The sequence below is a fragment of the Delphinapterus leucas genome, chromosome 14 (genome assembly GCF_059928025.1).
Source record: "Delphinapterus leucas isolate spDelLeu-1000000601 "Yukka" chromosome 14, BTC_Dleu_Yukka2, whole genome shotgun sequence".
NCBI classification, from domain to species: domain Eukaryota; kingdom Metazoa; phylum Chordata; class Mammalia; order Artiodactyla; family Monodontidae; genus Delphinapterus; species Delphinapterus leucas.
This window is the reverse complement of record NC_143142.1, coordinates 80,130,986-80,147,620: the sequence shown is the minus strand read 5'-3', so window position 1 is coordinate 80,147,620 and position 16,635 is coordinate 80,130,986. Positions and strand designations below refer to the sequence as shown.

Here is a 16,635-nt window from a genome sequence, read left to right as displayed (position 1 = left end):
GAAGAGGCCAGGCTCCAACTTTAACTGGAGACCATCAGTCAGCTATGCTCCCAGAAGCGGGTTCTTTGAATGAGATTTGAGTGGAGAACCTTCGTGGCCACCACAACCTACGTCAAGAGCTTTCTCCACCCTGCCCTGCTTATTATATTAGAATTAAGCCTCCATTGTGTGATGTTCTGCCCCTCTCTGCTTCTTGATTTCTTGGGATGCCCTTTCTTTGCTATATCTACAGTGAAACAATATGAATCTTAGTCCCTAATCAACTTCCCTATTAGCTACAAAAATCACTCATATGAAGCACTTTGGGATTTTATAAACTTTACACAGAGCATTTTTTAATGGTCATGAAAAAAGTTTGCTTTTTATAGCAATGTTTATGGGACTTCTTCCTTCCGTAACTTTTTCCTACCTCCCCACTTTTAATCATCTCCCTCCAGGCTAGGACTCTATACTCTCCCACCTCAATTATCTAGAAAACTGTCTCCTCTCAATGGTACAAACCACAAAAGAACCGACAGATGCTCAAATTCAACCCAAAGCCATTATTAAATTATGCTTCTTAGCAAACACTTATTTTTCTGAGAGGACCTCTGTCACAACTACTAATATAATATACTATCATTCTCAACCAGAGACATGTAACTTGAGAATTTTAATCATAGTAATCATTTTCACTCTGTAAATTGTGTTCAATAGCATGGCTAATTCAAACTCTTATTCAGAGTTTAGACAGTTTCAGGTCTGAGGTGCACATGAAATCAGAGATAAGTGCATTTTCTTTTGCTCATTTCAGCCTTGAAATACTTATTTTACTAATTAAACTCTAAGACCTGTTACTCTATTCCAAACAGCATACATCCTACTCCCTGATGTGAAATATCTGCTGCTGCTATTGCCGTCTCAAACAAGTAACACACAAAAACTAATAACACAATTCAAAAGTCCTGTCAGTGCATCAAGGAGGAGAGCAGTGGTCCTCTCTAGCCATCGGAGATTTGTAAAAACTAAGAGTCCTTGATGGCTCTCGGTTGCCTGGCAACCACCTTGCTATGGAAGGAGTGAACCTGTAGCATATTCATGTCTCAGTTGTTCTTTGATACAGAAAATCTCTTTCCTGGATGAAGATTTAGAAATCCATAGTTTTTTTAATCTAAGTGAATTATGATATAAAGTCATGAAAAATAGAGCTTGTCACCTTTTCCTGTTGTTCTTCTTGGTAGACTGAGGGTTGTTACGTTCCTTCCCCTGGAAAGTCAAAATGAGCAGAGTTAGGATGAGACTGCCAGGCAGAGAAAGAGGAAGTCACATGTCCCTTAGCTGCTTCCTGTTCCTAAACCATAGGCTCTTATTTTTAAGAGGGGAGAGGGGTCAAAGCGCTTGGTGGTGGAAGAGATCTCTCCAGTCCAGAAAGAAATAAGAACCCGGTAGTCAGAGTACTCCACTGTACTCTTATTATCTCAAAGGTAATAAAATAGGGAAGACCGAATATCCTGGAACATTTAATTTAATAATATACCAATCTTCCTCAACTTACAGTGAGGTTATGTCCCAATAACCCCATTCTAAGCTGAAAATATCGTAAGTCAGAAATGCATTTAGGGCTTCCCTGGTGGCGCAGTGGTTGAGAGTCCGCCTGCCGATGCAGGGGACGCGGGTTTGTGCCCCGGTCCGGGAAGTTCCCACATGCGGCGGAGCGGCTGCGCCCGTGAGCCATGGCCTCTGAGCCTCCGCGTCCGGAGCCTGTGCTCCGCAACGGGAGAGGCCACAGCAGTGAGAGGCCCGCGTAACGAAAAAAAAAAATTCATTTAATAAAGTTAACCCACCAAACATAATAGTTTAGCCTGGCCTACATGAAATGAGCTCAGTACACCTACATTAGCCTACAGTTGGGCAAAATCACCTAACCCAAAGCCTGTTTTATAATAAAGTGTTGAATAGCTCACATAATGTATTGGATACTGTATGGAAAGTGAAAAGCAGAATGGTTGTCTGAGTACAGAATTGTTCAAGTGTCTCAGCTGTTTACCCCGGTGACTGTGCGGCTGACTGGGAGCTACCACTGCCCAGCAGCAGGAGAGAGGATCGAACCGCATATCACTACCCTGGGAAAGGCTCAAAATTCAAATTTTGAAGTAGTTTCTACTGAATGTGTGTCACTTTCCCATCATCTTAAAAGAACTGTAGGCCAAACCACCATCCTAAGTCAAGGAATGTCTGTATTTAAACAATTAAAGGTCACAGTAGAAAATCCACAGTATGTCCTAAAATGGTAACTATTACACAGGTAGCAATTTCTAGATTAATGTTGATGACCTACTCAAAATTCTTTGTTATTGTAAAAGCAACTTTTCTTCCTTCAGTGTCATTATTAACTCCTCATGTGAGCAAATTTACCATTTGCTTAAAAGAACATTCAATACAATGAACAATTCCCTTAAAATTGAGACCTAAATCAGAAATAGACTTGCTCATATAGTTAATATACATCAGTGCCTTCATTATTTCTACAGATTCACAGTTTTAAAATGGGAAATTGTTTTCAAAAACTTACTAAGAATGATTAAGAGTAAGTCGCGGGTACAATATTATTTTCTACTTATGATAATAAAATATCTAATGTCACCATGGTTAAATAATATTTGGACATTTAGCAGATATCTGAATGTATTCATGCTGTTCTGAAGTAATCTTTTTCTAGATATATTTCCCCACTGGTCATGGGGTGAGTGCTGAAAAGGCCGTGGCTGAATACTGTTTATCTCCTGCATACATGGATTTATTTTCAGGCATCTGACTCGAAAGAGTGCAATTTATAAATGTCTACCTCACAGACTATTCTCTAATTTAGCAAATCAAACAGAAAATCTTAGTAAATTATCCACCTACTGAAATAAAATCACATATTCTAGATTATGAGCTCTCATCAGCTAAATATATTTCAAGTACCCTAAATCAGAGAGGAAATGTCCATTTCAGGCACTGGAGGAGTGGGCTTGAGGTGGGGACTGTATTTCAAGCAGCACAAGTGGCGTGAACTGGTGAAGAGGGAGTGACGCTCAGGATTCAAAGCGCTGTATTTTGGGGAAAATAAGCATGTCTAGACCACAATTTCAGACAATAAGCAACCTAAACTATCACGTGGTTCAACTGTCCACTTTGGAGGCAAGGACATTGAGGGAGTCTAGAATTAAGTAAGGAGCCCAAGGCCATTATAGTTAGTTGTTGACAAAAAGGAATATGATTTCTTTGGAGACAGATTATATGTAGAGGCTTTTCCATCATTCTATTTCTTGATCTGCAAATATTTTTCCCTTAAGTTAAGCATGTATTGCTTTTGTATTAAAAATTGTACTATTGACAATAAAAGCAGTTTTATTTGTTTTATATATTGAGAAGCTGAGGTGCAGGTTCAGGTATCATAAAATAACTGGTATTAACTAAAAAGAAATATTCATGATCCAGAGATATTGCTTGGTGTTCCAGGTGAGAAAACGTCAGAAAAAAATTAAATTATGGGAGTTTGGCAAAACATTAGTATCAAAGAAAAAAATTCATCACTACTTTTAACCTTTTTTTTTTTTGCTTTTAAAATTTTATTTATTTTATTGAAGTATAGTTGATTTACAATGTTGTGTTAGTTTCTGGTGTACAGCAAAGTGATTCGGTTATACATGTGTATGTGTAACTACTTTTAATCTTTGTTTTTTTTTTTTTTTGCGATACACGGGCCTCTCACTGTTGTGGCCTCTCCCGTTGCGGAGCACAGGCTCCGGACGCACAGGCTCAGTGGCCATGGCTCATGGGCCCAGCCACTCCACAGCATGTGGGATCTTCCCGGACCGGGGCACGAACCTGCATCCCCTGCATCGGCAGGCGGACTCTCAACCACTGCGCCACCAGGGAAGCCCACTACTTTTAATCTTAATGAGCATATTTTGTCAATAAAATTTGAGGTACAGTAGTTACATAGAATTATACATAATATAATTACGCGTATATGTATATGCACAGTGAACATAATTTCAGGTAAACAGTGTAACAGTTGAAGATAACAATTTGTTTATCTAAGCAATATCATAGATTTTGGTAAACACAACGTTAGAATCTGGCTAATAAACCAATACATCAATAGAAGTTAAATATATCATAAAGCTTTATTCAAGAGTACTTGGATTGGAAGCAAACAGCAGTAGACTTTTACAAAAATCCATATGCACTCAAAGATAGGCTTGTTACTTCATCTTATCGCTGATGTTAATTAAGTGCCAATTACTCTGTTTATTCCCATTTAAACACAGATTTCATCAAATACTGATTTATGCCACCTGCAGCCTCAATCAGGCACCCTTCTGACTGATTCATAAGAAGTGAGCCAGGAACATAACAAAGGTTAAACATAACCAGCCTCACATAGAAAGGCCACAAGAAACAAATGTGTCCTTAGCTTTATTATTAAAATTAACATTAATTTTTAATCTATTTAACTGATGTCTAATTCATTGAAGTTAATCTAATAAAAGATGTAGCCATGGAAAAGTCTTTAATATACACATCAGAATGATGCAGTCAGTGACACCATCAGTGCTTAAGACTAGGGTCATTCTTAAATTACTCTGATGCTGTATTATTTGAAAGTAGTGATAATTCATGTACACTACTTCTCTCCAGGCACAATTATCTTCTCTCTGTGCACAATTTATCTAGGAGAAACTTAAAAAAATTAGCCTAACACATTCTAATTATTAAGTTATTAAGGTATCAGAAAATAACCTGAAGAACAGATTAGATCTGTTTACATTATCTATATACTAATAAAAAGGTTCTCTATTTCATGGATGCTTCCATTTTATCAAGAAATATTTACATGTTTTTAAAAAAAGCATTTGTTTGATAAAATATATTTCATTCTTTCTCCCCCAATTTTTTCAAGTCTCCAGAATCTCACTTAACAAGATTTCTCTCACTAACCAGATATAAAATAACACTTCATTCCACCAAAAAGTATTGAATAAGTTGTCTGTAGATATATTAATATCTTTAAATTATCACATGATACTCAGGGGCTTTACTCTAGTATCCTAAAGTTGTTCCAAGGCTTTTGAGAGGAAAACCTGCCATGAATGAAACAGGATGGCAATTCTGTAACTTCATAATTTATGTGAAAACCTGAGTTTGTTAGGTATAACAAAAGTTATGACAAATGGTTCAGTTCACCTGTGAGGAACTGCCAGGTACCACCTCTCTTGATCTACACTTTTAAGTCATTTTATCTTACGAAAGTAATGAGATGGACTTTGCTCTTTTATATTTTCTACCTGTTTCTGTTTTTTTCTTTTTTTTAAATAAGTCTCTACCTTGGCTCTTGTCTCTTGGTTATGATTCCTCCCATAAGCTAAAGGTGATGCATTTAAAACTTTCCTTTCCATTTCCTGGGAACTCCAGTGTGGGTTTTTCTTTCTAGGATTCCCCGGTTTGGGCAACTTCAGTGTGTGGAAACCTCAAGTTCATGCTTTTGCACAGCAGAAAATCACTGAAATTGTCATACTTTACAATGCCTCACTCAATTTCAGGTACAGGTCTTTTGGGTTTGGGGGCAAGGGCTTGTATGTGTGGAAGTGTGTAGTTACAGTGATATATTTTTTTGATACATGGGGTGAAAGTTTCAAATTTATTAACATTCAGTTTAAAAAGCTTTACACCCATGATATAATAAGATACAGGAGTGCCGTTTCTTAAAGAAGTTACCTTTTGGGGTTCTTCTATGAAAAGACACAGGTTTCCTTCTCAGAAAGGTTTCTGCTGGGCTTCCCTGATGATGTAGTGGTTAAGAATCTGCCTGCCAATGCAGGCGACACGGGTTTGAGCCCTGGTCTGGGAAGATCCCACATGCTGCGGAGCAACTAAGTCCGTGCGCCACAACTACTGAGCCTGCGCTCTAGAGCCCGCAAGCCACAACTACTGAGCCCGTGTGCTACAACTACTGAAGCCTGTGCGCCCAGAGCCCGTGATCCACAATGAGAGAAGCCACTGCAATAAGAAGCCCGCGCAACACAGCGAAGAGCAGCCCCCGCTCGCCTCAACTAGAGAAAGCCCGCACGCAGCAACGAAGACCCAATGCAGCCAAAAATAAATAAATAAATTTTTAAAAAATAAATAAAATTGTCGTGAAAACAAGAAAGAAAGAAAGAAAGAAAGAAAGCTTCTCTGCTATATGGAGGGTGTAACAGATGGTGTCCAGGATGTCTTACACGGTGAGCAGATCCACCAGTGGCTCCAAGACTCCAGAGTGGACAGGCGGGATCAGCCAGTGCACAGTGCCCCTAGCTGTGAAGTTAGCCGTCGTCCAGATAGCCTCCTTCTGGCCATTAAACTTTCCACTTTTCAGCAGAGCCGCCAAGGGAGACATCATGCCACAAGCAACCAGCTGCTGGAGGAGCTGGTAGGGTCCCGGCTGCCTCCCCTGGATGGAGGACACGGGCCCTATCCATGCTGCGGGGGCACGCTCAGCATGCCTGTGTCAATGCCACCTGGGTCTGTGGCCTGCTCCAGGGACGATGACCGCTCAGTGTGGAGAGAGGGGGTTAAGACACTGAGTTCTGAGCTGGACAAGAGCTGGACCAGACTGGGCGGGACCCCTGCGTCCATCACGAGGCTGATGCACTTGCTGCAGCCCTCGCTGAGGTAGGACAGGGCTCAGTGGGTGTCCAAGAGAAGCTCGCTGTCCTGGAGGTACAGGAGGTAGGAGAGGATGGGCCATATCTACTTCACTGCTTTTTCTGAGAGCAGGGGCTCCTGTTTCAGCACGGGTTGGCCAAGGTCCATGTGATGTTCCGTAGCATTGAGACTGGTCTGGTTGATGACACCAGGGCCAGCAGGTGTGGGATGGCACTGCTCCAGATGATGTCTCCAACTGTGGGCCGTCACCTGCTCTGTTACCAAGAGCCCCCCCTGCCTGTTCACACACAGTTACGAGAGGAAGGCAAGAGCTCAGTCAAGGGCTGGATGCCCCCGCCCTTCCCCAGTGGCTGGCTAGGGTCTGCTCCCAAGTCCCTGAAGCAAAATGGGTCAGAGCCCAGGCTGCCTCTAGCTACGAACAGCGGTGATGTCTTCAGGAACCCCACCAGCCTGGGAATGAGCCCTGCTTCAACAATCAGTTTTAGAGGAGGGCTCTTTTCCTGGCCCCCTGGGCAGCCGAGAAATATAGGTCTGGATCTGAGGTATTCACACCATTGATTATTCATGAAAGGTGAGGCTGGTCAATTTGGTCAGCTTTTCAGATGCTGGGTTGGGGAAAGGCTGGTGATGTTCCTTCTCTTTAAGGTCTGCCCATTCTTCTCCACCTTCCAGAGCCCTAGACTGACTGCCATCCTCTGTTGCCCCCTTATAGATGCATCTTTGCCTGGGCCATAAATTCTCTCAGGCTCTCTTCTGGAGCTTCTGAAGTTGGCATATTGACTAGAAGAAGTAAACCACCTGTCAGGGAGCCACTGTGACTAATGAGATAGAAAGAAAGCAATATTCAAAGCCCAAAGCCAACTTCCAATTCATAACTGAATAGGACACACAACTTGATACCACCTGCAATGTTATTTAACTTTCTTAGGTGTCAGCTCTTTCATCTGTAGATTAGTAGTGATAATACTTGACTTTTCTAAAATCCAAAGCTATTTTGAAAGAAGAAAATTATTAGTACATTAAAAAGTTTTTAAAATGTATAATTCTCATTAACATTCCTTAGGCGATGCAATGGTTTTTCATTATGATCCTGCCTTCTGTCAGCACAAGTTCTATGACCCAGATATGCTGGGGGTGAATCACCCTAGAGAAGAACAATGTGCACTTATAGTGATATTTCTGAGCTTCTCAGAAGTCTGTAAGGTGCTATGCTTAGGGGCTCTATTTACACTTGCATTTATGTGTACACTTTCTCTCATTTCCCATAAAATAGTGACTAAGCACTTCTATTTATTGAGTAAAGTAATACATAAATCTAACAGATAGTATCAACTTTCAAGAAGATTATAATTTACATTGTGAGACTAGACTGGCAGTTATTACACAGCCAAGGATGTACTTCTAAATTAGTGCAACGGATACATTAAGAATTGCTCAGCTACTCCAGGTCAGCAATCACTCCTCCCTGTCTTCTCTAAGAACATCCATGTGTCATAATTCTAAAATAGCTATGATTATGCACCCTACTTGTTACTTGGACCTCTGGTTAATATTAAGGGTATTTCAGAGCAAACAGAAGGAGCAAAAGGGAAAGAGTATGCACAGAAAAGTTTGTTAACAATTACAGCAGAAAAGTGGGCACTAGAGCTGAAGAAGAGGAGGAGAATGAATGATGGAAGAGAGTTTTAATTTGTTCTTATTTTTTTATGTTGGGTTCAAGCATGTTTAAAAGAAAATGGACTATAAGTAGATAAACAACAAAGATGAATTACCATAGGATATAAAAAGGTAAGGGATGGGACCCTTTGTACCAGGAAGAGAAAGGAAACCAGTGGGTGAAAAGGAATGTTCATTTAGAGAATTGTTACAGGAAAGTGAGGTCACAATTGATGTGATTTGCAGCGAGGTGAAGAATATCTGAAAAGAGTACGTTTGTTTTAAACCTATGCAAATGGAGAATGGGAGAGAGGCTGGTTAGAAAACATAGTAGGTCGTGTGGGAGAATAAAAGGCTAAACTGAATTTGCTGTCTATTTTTATAGAGGAATTGATTTGTATGATTCAGTAAAACTCAATAGCTATGGAAATACTGAGTAGTTGTATTCATTTAAGGATGATACATGTGGACATTAGGTCATGAGATTTGATATAGGCCATTAATTTAACCTTGGGAAGACGGAATATGAAGATATAAGAGTCCCTACTGGCAGATGGGGAAGATCTCCAGTAGGGCAAGCCCTTTACAGAAGATTGGGCAGAGTCCTTGCAGACAGCAGTATCAAAGGGGGAGAAACCTGAATAGTGTAGAAGAAAAGCTACTAGGCATTGTAGATTTCAGACAATATTCTATCATGGTAATGAACACATTTTCCTATTGTGTGTAAGCGACATTTTTAATCACTTTTATGTATTCAAAGAATAGACTAAATCAGTTATATGGATGAAAGTATGACAACTCTCAGTTGTGCTATGTATTTGATAAAAACTTCTTTGCAAATGCTGCTTTAAAAATTAATTAAAAAATAGATCACAAAGGTTAAAAAACAAGTGGTTATCATATTAAACTAGAAATTAACCTAGCACCACTTTGTAACTTGTAGGCTTTTACACTGAAAATAAAACAAATAGTTTTAAGATTATTTTTAAAGCAATTTCATCACTGATATAAAGTCTTCTGTTTTATTGACATTTAACTTATCCTTTCAAACTGTAAAAATATTTACAAATTCAAAGTTAAAGACATTATTTACTCAGAATAGTCCTTCTCCAACATCATTTCAGGTTTTACAATGAGCCATGGAAAAACAGATCTTGCTTTGTCTCAAAGGGATTTTTCCGACATTAAAAAAAGCTGACATACTTTTATCAGACTCTGTGTCATTTTCCCAAAACAGCTGTTTTAAGAAATATCAACTGAGTTCACATAAATATTTTGCCTTCTAGCTTCAGAAAGCCCCAGGAAGAGCTTTCTCTGTCAGTGTGCTTGACTGTGAAAATATGAACTGGTGCCAGTCTCCAAGGAAAAGAATCAGAGCTGGAATTCTCTGCCCAGCTCTGTGACAGAGACAAACTACATTCAAGACGGACGGTAATACGACATTCAGTAGGCTAACAACGTTTTGCCGTACACACACACAGTGCATATATCACAACTTAGAGTAGAAATATCTACTGCAACGTTTCTAGATTCTGTTGGTGTCTGCCTTTGGGTATATGTTATCTCTCCACTAACTCTGGATTCTGGATTCTTGATGGTGTTCTACTGCCAAGAAGTTCACTCTCAAATTCCCAAGCCAACCAAAAGAGCAGGTTTCTAAAGCTCCTTAATATACAAAGGAAGCATGTACTTAACATAAGAAATTAGTTTCTATTACAAAAACTAGAGAAGATGGTCCATGTCACTTAAGTACTCTCTTTCTGAATAATCAGTACAATACAGTCCAACATACCCAATTACTCCAACCAGATTTGTACAGTCTCAGCGGGGCCTTCACAAATACAAAATATTTTGATCTGGTCAGAAGCCAAAATGCAAAAAATGCAAAACAATTTGGGAAACTTGGTTCCAAGAATTCCAGAGGAAGCATTTCTCCAATTACAGAAAACAACTTCTTAAGCTCTTCTTGCTTATTCTTAAAGTGCCAGTAAATCCAACAGTGTTTAAGTCAGAAAATATATCCGCTTTTAATATCAGCAACATTACAAATGAAATATATCTCCTTTTTCCAAAGGAAATAGTGACCCCAATGTTCTTTGTTGGATTTTTTTGTTGTCAGCTAAATGTGCTAAGAAATCAGAGACAATTATAGTCAGTCTAAGGGTGAGTCAATTCACTGCAATTTTATTTAGCATTTATATTTTAAAATCTTTGAATTAGAATGCAAAATATCTATTTTATATGGCATTTATCAGGGAAATAAATACATAATGGACTAACTGACCTCGAATAATTTATCTTTTCTGATTATCTGATACTCAAGATTCTAAGTGTTTCTTCTTTCAGACCTGCATCTCCTTGCTGGGGCAGTAATTTAACACATTATACCCTAATTTATGTAATGTAATGTCAGAAAGCTTCACTGTCACCAAATCTATGAAATCTATAATGATAACTGAGCAGAGCTGTTGAAGCATCCGTGGCAATTATTACTTTGTCAGAAAATTTTCTACCAATTTTGATAGGTGAAAGGATTTGACTTTCATGGTGTTATTCTTGGTTTTAAGATGAAGATTTGCTTTATCGATAAAGACACACAGAAACATGTACATAAGTACTGAGTAAAATAAGATTTGGGGAATAGTTGCTGTATTAAAAAAATAAAGACATTTATTTTGATCATGTTGTGACTGCCCTTAAAATTTGAGCCAATCTGAGTGAAACAAACTTTCAGGCGCTGTTGGGAGGCCACGTGACAGACATCAGTGACACTCACTTAAAAGGAGGGAGGCATCTTAACTGAAGGCTTCTGCAGTATTATCTGCAGAGGTTGGAAGGCGTATGTTTAAAAAGTTTTATTCCCTCAAAGTAACCGTTTTTGGAATTATTATTCCAGAGAAGCAGGCAATGGGTTGTTTATGCCTACGTAGCATAAATTGCACCAATCCTGACTTCAGCTACCTTACAAATGTCGCTGAAATCTGCTTTCAGATACCTCTTATCAGTTCATCATTGCTTAAAATAGGGTGTGACAGTCCCAATTTGATACAGAGTTACTTTTCTCCAGGTTTTGAAATACATATTGTACAATTATATATTTCTGTATGTATATATCGACATATTGACATCAAAGTCTATATTGTTTTGATAAGTATTTCAACTACAATTTTGTCATACAGAAACTATTTTCTCCAGTTTACACCCGTGGGCATGTTTGGGGTCTGTGCATTTCATAATTGGGAGCCACTGGGCTAGGGCATTAGAGTCTAATGGTTAACATCTTGTTTCTACATACAAAGAGATGAAGGATCATGGAAACATTGGCTACCATATTTATGTCATTAACTGTTATAAAACCATTGAGATACACTTAGTTTTTCAAAAGGAAAATAGTAAGAATTATTTTTGTTTAACCTTACACATTTGAAATCTTGACTCTCTAAATATATTAAATATTAGTCCTCTACCAAGTTTCCTGCTAACAAGTTCTCTAACAAGTTTCCTGTTGGTCTCTGGATTGCTACACAAAGTCCTACTCCTATTATCAATGTTCATTTATCTCACGTGTATAGAGGATCACCTAAGTGTCAAAAAACTGTGTGAGAAAATGTGAAATAAAATGTTGGGCAAAGCAGCCCCAGTCCTTGCTCTCAGGGAACAAATGTTTGTCATCCTTTGTTCTCCTTGCTTACGCTTGCCTTTCTTTCACCATATAGGCAGGTAAATGACCTCCTTCTTCCCTGACCCGCTCCACACAGAAGGCATCTTGGGAATTGAAAAGTCAGAGAGTTTGGTGTGAATTCTTTTGGAGGATGGATTTATGAAAGTTCCTACACACTGAACCACTGCTCCCTACGGAATCTCAGACCTTTTATCTGCCTCTGGAAGTCACACCCTTTTACCAGCCCAGTTTCCATTGCTCCATCCACTTCAACAGGTTTGGCTGTATATGGCTTGGCTCCAAAAATGAACAAACTCTGAGGAATTTACCAGGAGGTGTCCTAGCAACCATATAAATCAACTGAATTCGATTTGCACTGTTATTATTGCACTGTTATTATGTCCAGTCACATTGCTGGACATTAGATCTCCAGAGCGTACTCATCTTGGATAACTAAAGAGATCTATACCTTTTGACCACTTTCTCCCCATTTCCCTCTTCCTCCAGACTCTGGCAACCATCATTCTACTCTCTACTTTTATGAGTCTGACTACTTTAGATTCCACATATAACTGAGATCATCCAATATTTGTCTGTCTGCCTTATTTCACTTAGCACAATGCACTCCAGGTTCATCCACGTTGTTGCAAGTGGCAGGATTTCGTTTCTTTTTATGGCTGAGTAATGTTCCACTGTATATTTATATACCGCGTTTTCTTTATCCATTCATCTGTCGATGGACACATGTTTCCATGTGTTGGCTATTGTAAATAATTCTGTAATGAACATGAGGGCACAGGTATCTCTTTGAGATACTGATTTCATTGCCTTTGGATATCCCCAGATATCCCAGAAGTGGGATTGCTGAATCTTATGGTAGCTCTATTTTAAACTTGGCAGGAGGAACCTCCTTACTGTTTTCCATAATGGCTGTACCAATTTACATTACCACCAACAGTGTAGGAGGGTTCCCTTTTTTCAACATTCTCACCAATACTTATTTTTTATCTTTTTGATGATAGCCATTTTAACAGATGTGAGATGATATCTCAGTGTGGTTTTGATTTGCATTTTCCTGATGATAAGTGATGTTGAGTACCTTTTTACATACTTTTGGTCATTTGTATGTGTTCTTTTGAGAACTATCAATTTAGGTTCTTTGCCGATTTTTAAATGTGTTCCTAGTTTTTTTGCTTTTCAGCTGTATGAGTTTCTTACATATTTTGGATATTACCCTTTATCAGATATATGATTTGCAAATATTTTCTCCTATTCTATAGGTTACCCTTCTCTCTGTTGATTGTTTCCTTTGCTGTGCAGACTTTTTAGTTTAATGTATTTTTGCTTTGTTGTCTGTGCTTTCAGTGTCATATCTAAAAATTCCTCGCTCAGACCAACGTCAAGAAGTTTTATCCCATGTTCTCTTCCGGTAGTTGTATAATTTCAGTTCCTATATTTCAGCCTTTAATCCATTTTGAGCTTACTTTTTTATATAGTGTGAGATTAAATAAACCCTTAAGTATTTCTCCCATAGTGATACATTAGCCCTTTCTTTTTGTTTTCTTTCTTATTTTTTTCCTCATTTGAAGTCATCCATGTGACAATAAGTCACTTTTATACTTTTAAGTTTTAAAAAAAGTCTTAGTCAATTATCATGGTTTTGATAATTTGGATATTATTATATCACTCATGCCCAATACCATCCAAGATTCTTACATTTTAGGAAATATGGTTTTGATCAAACTTGGGTAATGACCTCAGGCGGTGACTCACTCATTCCTTTTTTTTTTTTTTTTTTTTTTAGTAAGAATTGTCTTCCTAGTGACCATGTGCAATTTCAGGTTTGCATTCACTCTAGTAAACTGTGTAACAATCCAGATTATAGTTATGACTATATTTTTCCTGAGTTTTTAAAGAAGGTGTTTTTTAAAATAAGCTCTGAGACAGTTTGACCATAGGATCACACCACAGAGGGTACTGAAAAATGTACAGATTCATTGGAAATGTTTTTAGTTACTGGATAAGATGAATATAGCCCGTGGTGTATCATAAATAACTCTGCCTCTTTCACGTTTTCCAATGATATTAGAGCAAGACTTCCTGCTGTGAGTGAGGTGCTGAGTATTAAGATGGGATCTTCAGAAAAATAATGAGGTTTGGAATAACATATTAGTTATATGTAAGTAAAAGTTGAACACAGGCTAGTAAAATTAATAAGGAAGAGGGGCTATAGGGAAAAGAGTAAATAATACTGTAATGAAAAGAGGAAAGGAAGAAGGGTTTATAGACACTCTCTTTATATGTCAGTTACAAATAATATTTGTATGGTGATATATTTATATAGAATATACACATATTTATCCGATTTTAAAAAATTGAGTAGTTTACAATATTTAACCACATATTAATAGAATATTTGGAATACATGTTTTATATACACATATACATATATATACCTACTTAAATTGTCAAGTAAAAGTGAGCATGATAAAGTGCATTAATATTTACAAAGCACTTTCAAATACTTAAAAATACTCAATTCTCATAATTGTTCTTTTATGGATACAGACTCAGCTTGATGTAAGGATAATGTTTCTAGAACAAAAAGAAAAATATCTCTAAAACTCAGGATTCATGAGGTACTGAATGATAGTAAAATCTTCAAAATCTTCAAAAATGAGCTGCATAGTACTAGTAAATGGTATTTTGGAGCTGATTCAAACATAAAAGAGAGCCTGACCTCATAACTTCCCAGTGCCTCGGAACACTGCTTTCTCTAATTAACGGAATAAAACTCTCTCTTCATGGCTCCTTGGCTTTGCATCAATATAAAGTGCTGAAATCACTAATTCCACTATATTCCAGAAGGTATTCGAGGGATCATTTCCTAATTAACCTGGCTTTTACACGGCACTCATTCATTTTTAGTTTTACTGATATTTTATCAGCTAAAACACATTTCATATTTAAATAGTTTATCAGCTGCATTTTAGACAAACTGGTACAACAAGGATAATATTCCTAAAATATAATGAGGGACTAATACCCTTTTTGTACTTCCACTTGAACCCACTTAACTGCTGCAACAATAAGATGAACTCTATATGTTTAAAGCTTTCTATGGTTTCAAATACAGATGACTTAGTTCACTAGTTCTGAACATTTTATAGTTAAAGCAAATTAAAATAATTGAATGCTGAAAGTACAACTCTTAAAATGGCATGTATAATTTAATGCAGGTAAATTATAACAGAGAATAAGGCACATAAATCTGTTGAACAAAAAATCAGCCCCCTCCTAGAACACAGTTGAGAACAAAGTCATCACGGCTTTCACATATTACATGTCCTAGACCAAGTGACAAAGCCTCCTTGAACCTTGGTTTCCCCTCTGCAAATAAAGGTAATCATAGCACTTTCCTTATGCAACCTTTGAAGGTATTAACATAGCACAGTTAAAATACTGAGTACAGTATCAGATACAACAGTAATAACTCAGAACATGTTATCTGGGAAATGTCCTAAAAGTATATATAAATTATTGTCTTTGATCTAGTTCTAAAGTTAGAGTTGTCTTGCAGAAGTAATACACAGCTAGCTTAGATGTAAGCCATCTGTATCCCCCAAATACTGTGCCATACTCTGACAGAGATAACCTTGAAAGATCATGTATAGGCACAAGTTAGTCTGTCTTGAACACCAGGAGGAAGATCTGCCATGCCAGGAACCTAACAGCTTTGATGCTCACTCCTACCTCCCTGGACATTTTCTTAGAACCACACAAGGCTTCTCTGAATAGTCAAATGAAAATTGTTGGTGTTGTGCTCTATAATAAATAATGTCTGGAGGAGTAGTCCTCCATAATAAACTTTGTAGAGAATAATGTACAGGAATTGCATGCAAATATTTACTAGGTGGAAGTATAAGGAGATTTGAAGTCAGTTTCACTGAAATTCTCATTAATGATATTGCAGGTACCTATGTAGATATTGTGGACCTAACTGCAGAATTTTTAAAATAATTATAGATTAATATCTAGGTAGAATATCTTTTACAAGCAAATCTCTCACTGTATTTCCTTAAAATGTCATGTTTCCAGAGTGCAATTTATAATGAAGTAATATATACTCTAGTGAGAGTTTGCAATCAGTTACTAAGGGTTATAATTAACAATTCACAAAGAACTAACTCTTCCGTTCAGCATTGTTGGAACAGGCAGATGATATATTAGAAATTCCCAGTCTTACAGACAGAAAGTAATTATTCACCTGAACTCATTTATTTCAGAGTGTTGCCATTTCTCTAAATATAGTTCAGTTTCACATCTGTATGCTGACACTGTAATTTAGTAGCCATCAAAGTATATGAATGGAAGTCTTTTTAATTTGATGAAAAAAATGATTTTAGATTATTTTTACGGGAAGCAGACTAAGTACAAGTGAATCATGTATGAACCATGAGCATTTGTGGGGATGTTATGGAAGCCCTGCTGAGCTTTGGCTAAAACATTAGCTCAGTAATTCACTGCCAAATGTTGATCAATCGACTAAATTTGTCCTTACTCAGTGAGAAATATAAATATCTTTGTAAAAAAACAATGAACGTTCTTCATACTGAAGTGGTATCAGTTTATAAGTTAAATGA

At 37.6% G+C, this 16,635-nt stretch overlaps 1 pseudogene; it reads right to left on the bottom strand.

Moving 5' to 3' along the window:
* Window positions 1-6,244: 6,244 nt before the first annotated feature.
* LOC149747657 (importin subunit alpha-8-like) overlaps window positions 6,245-16,635 on the bottom strand; it is a 44,876-nt pseudogene continuing 34,485 nt past the window's right edge.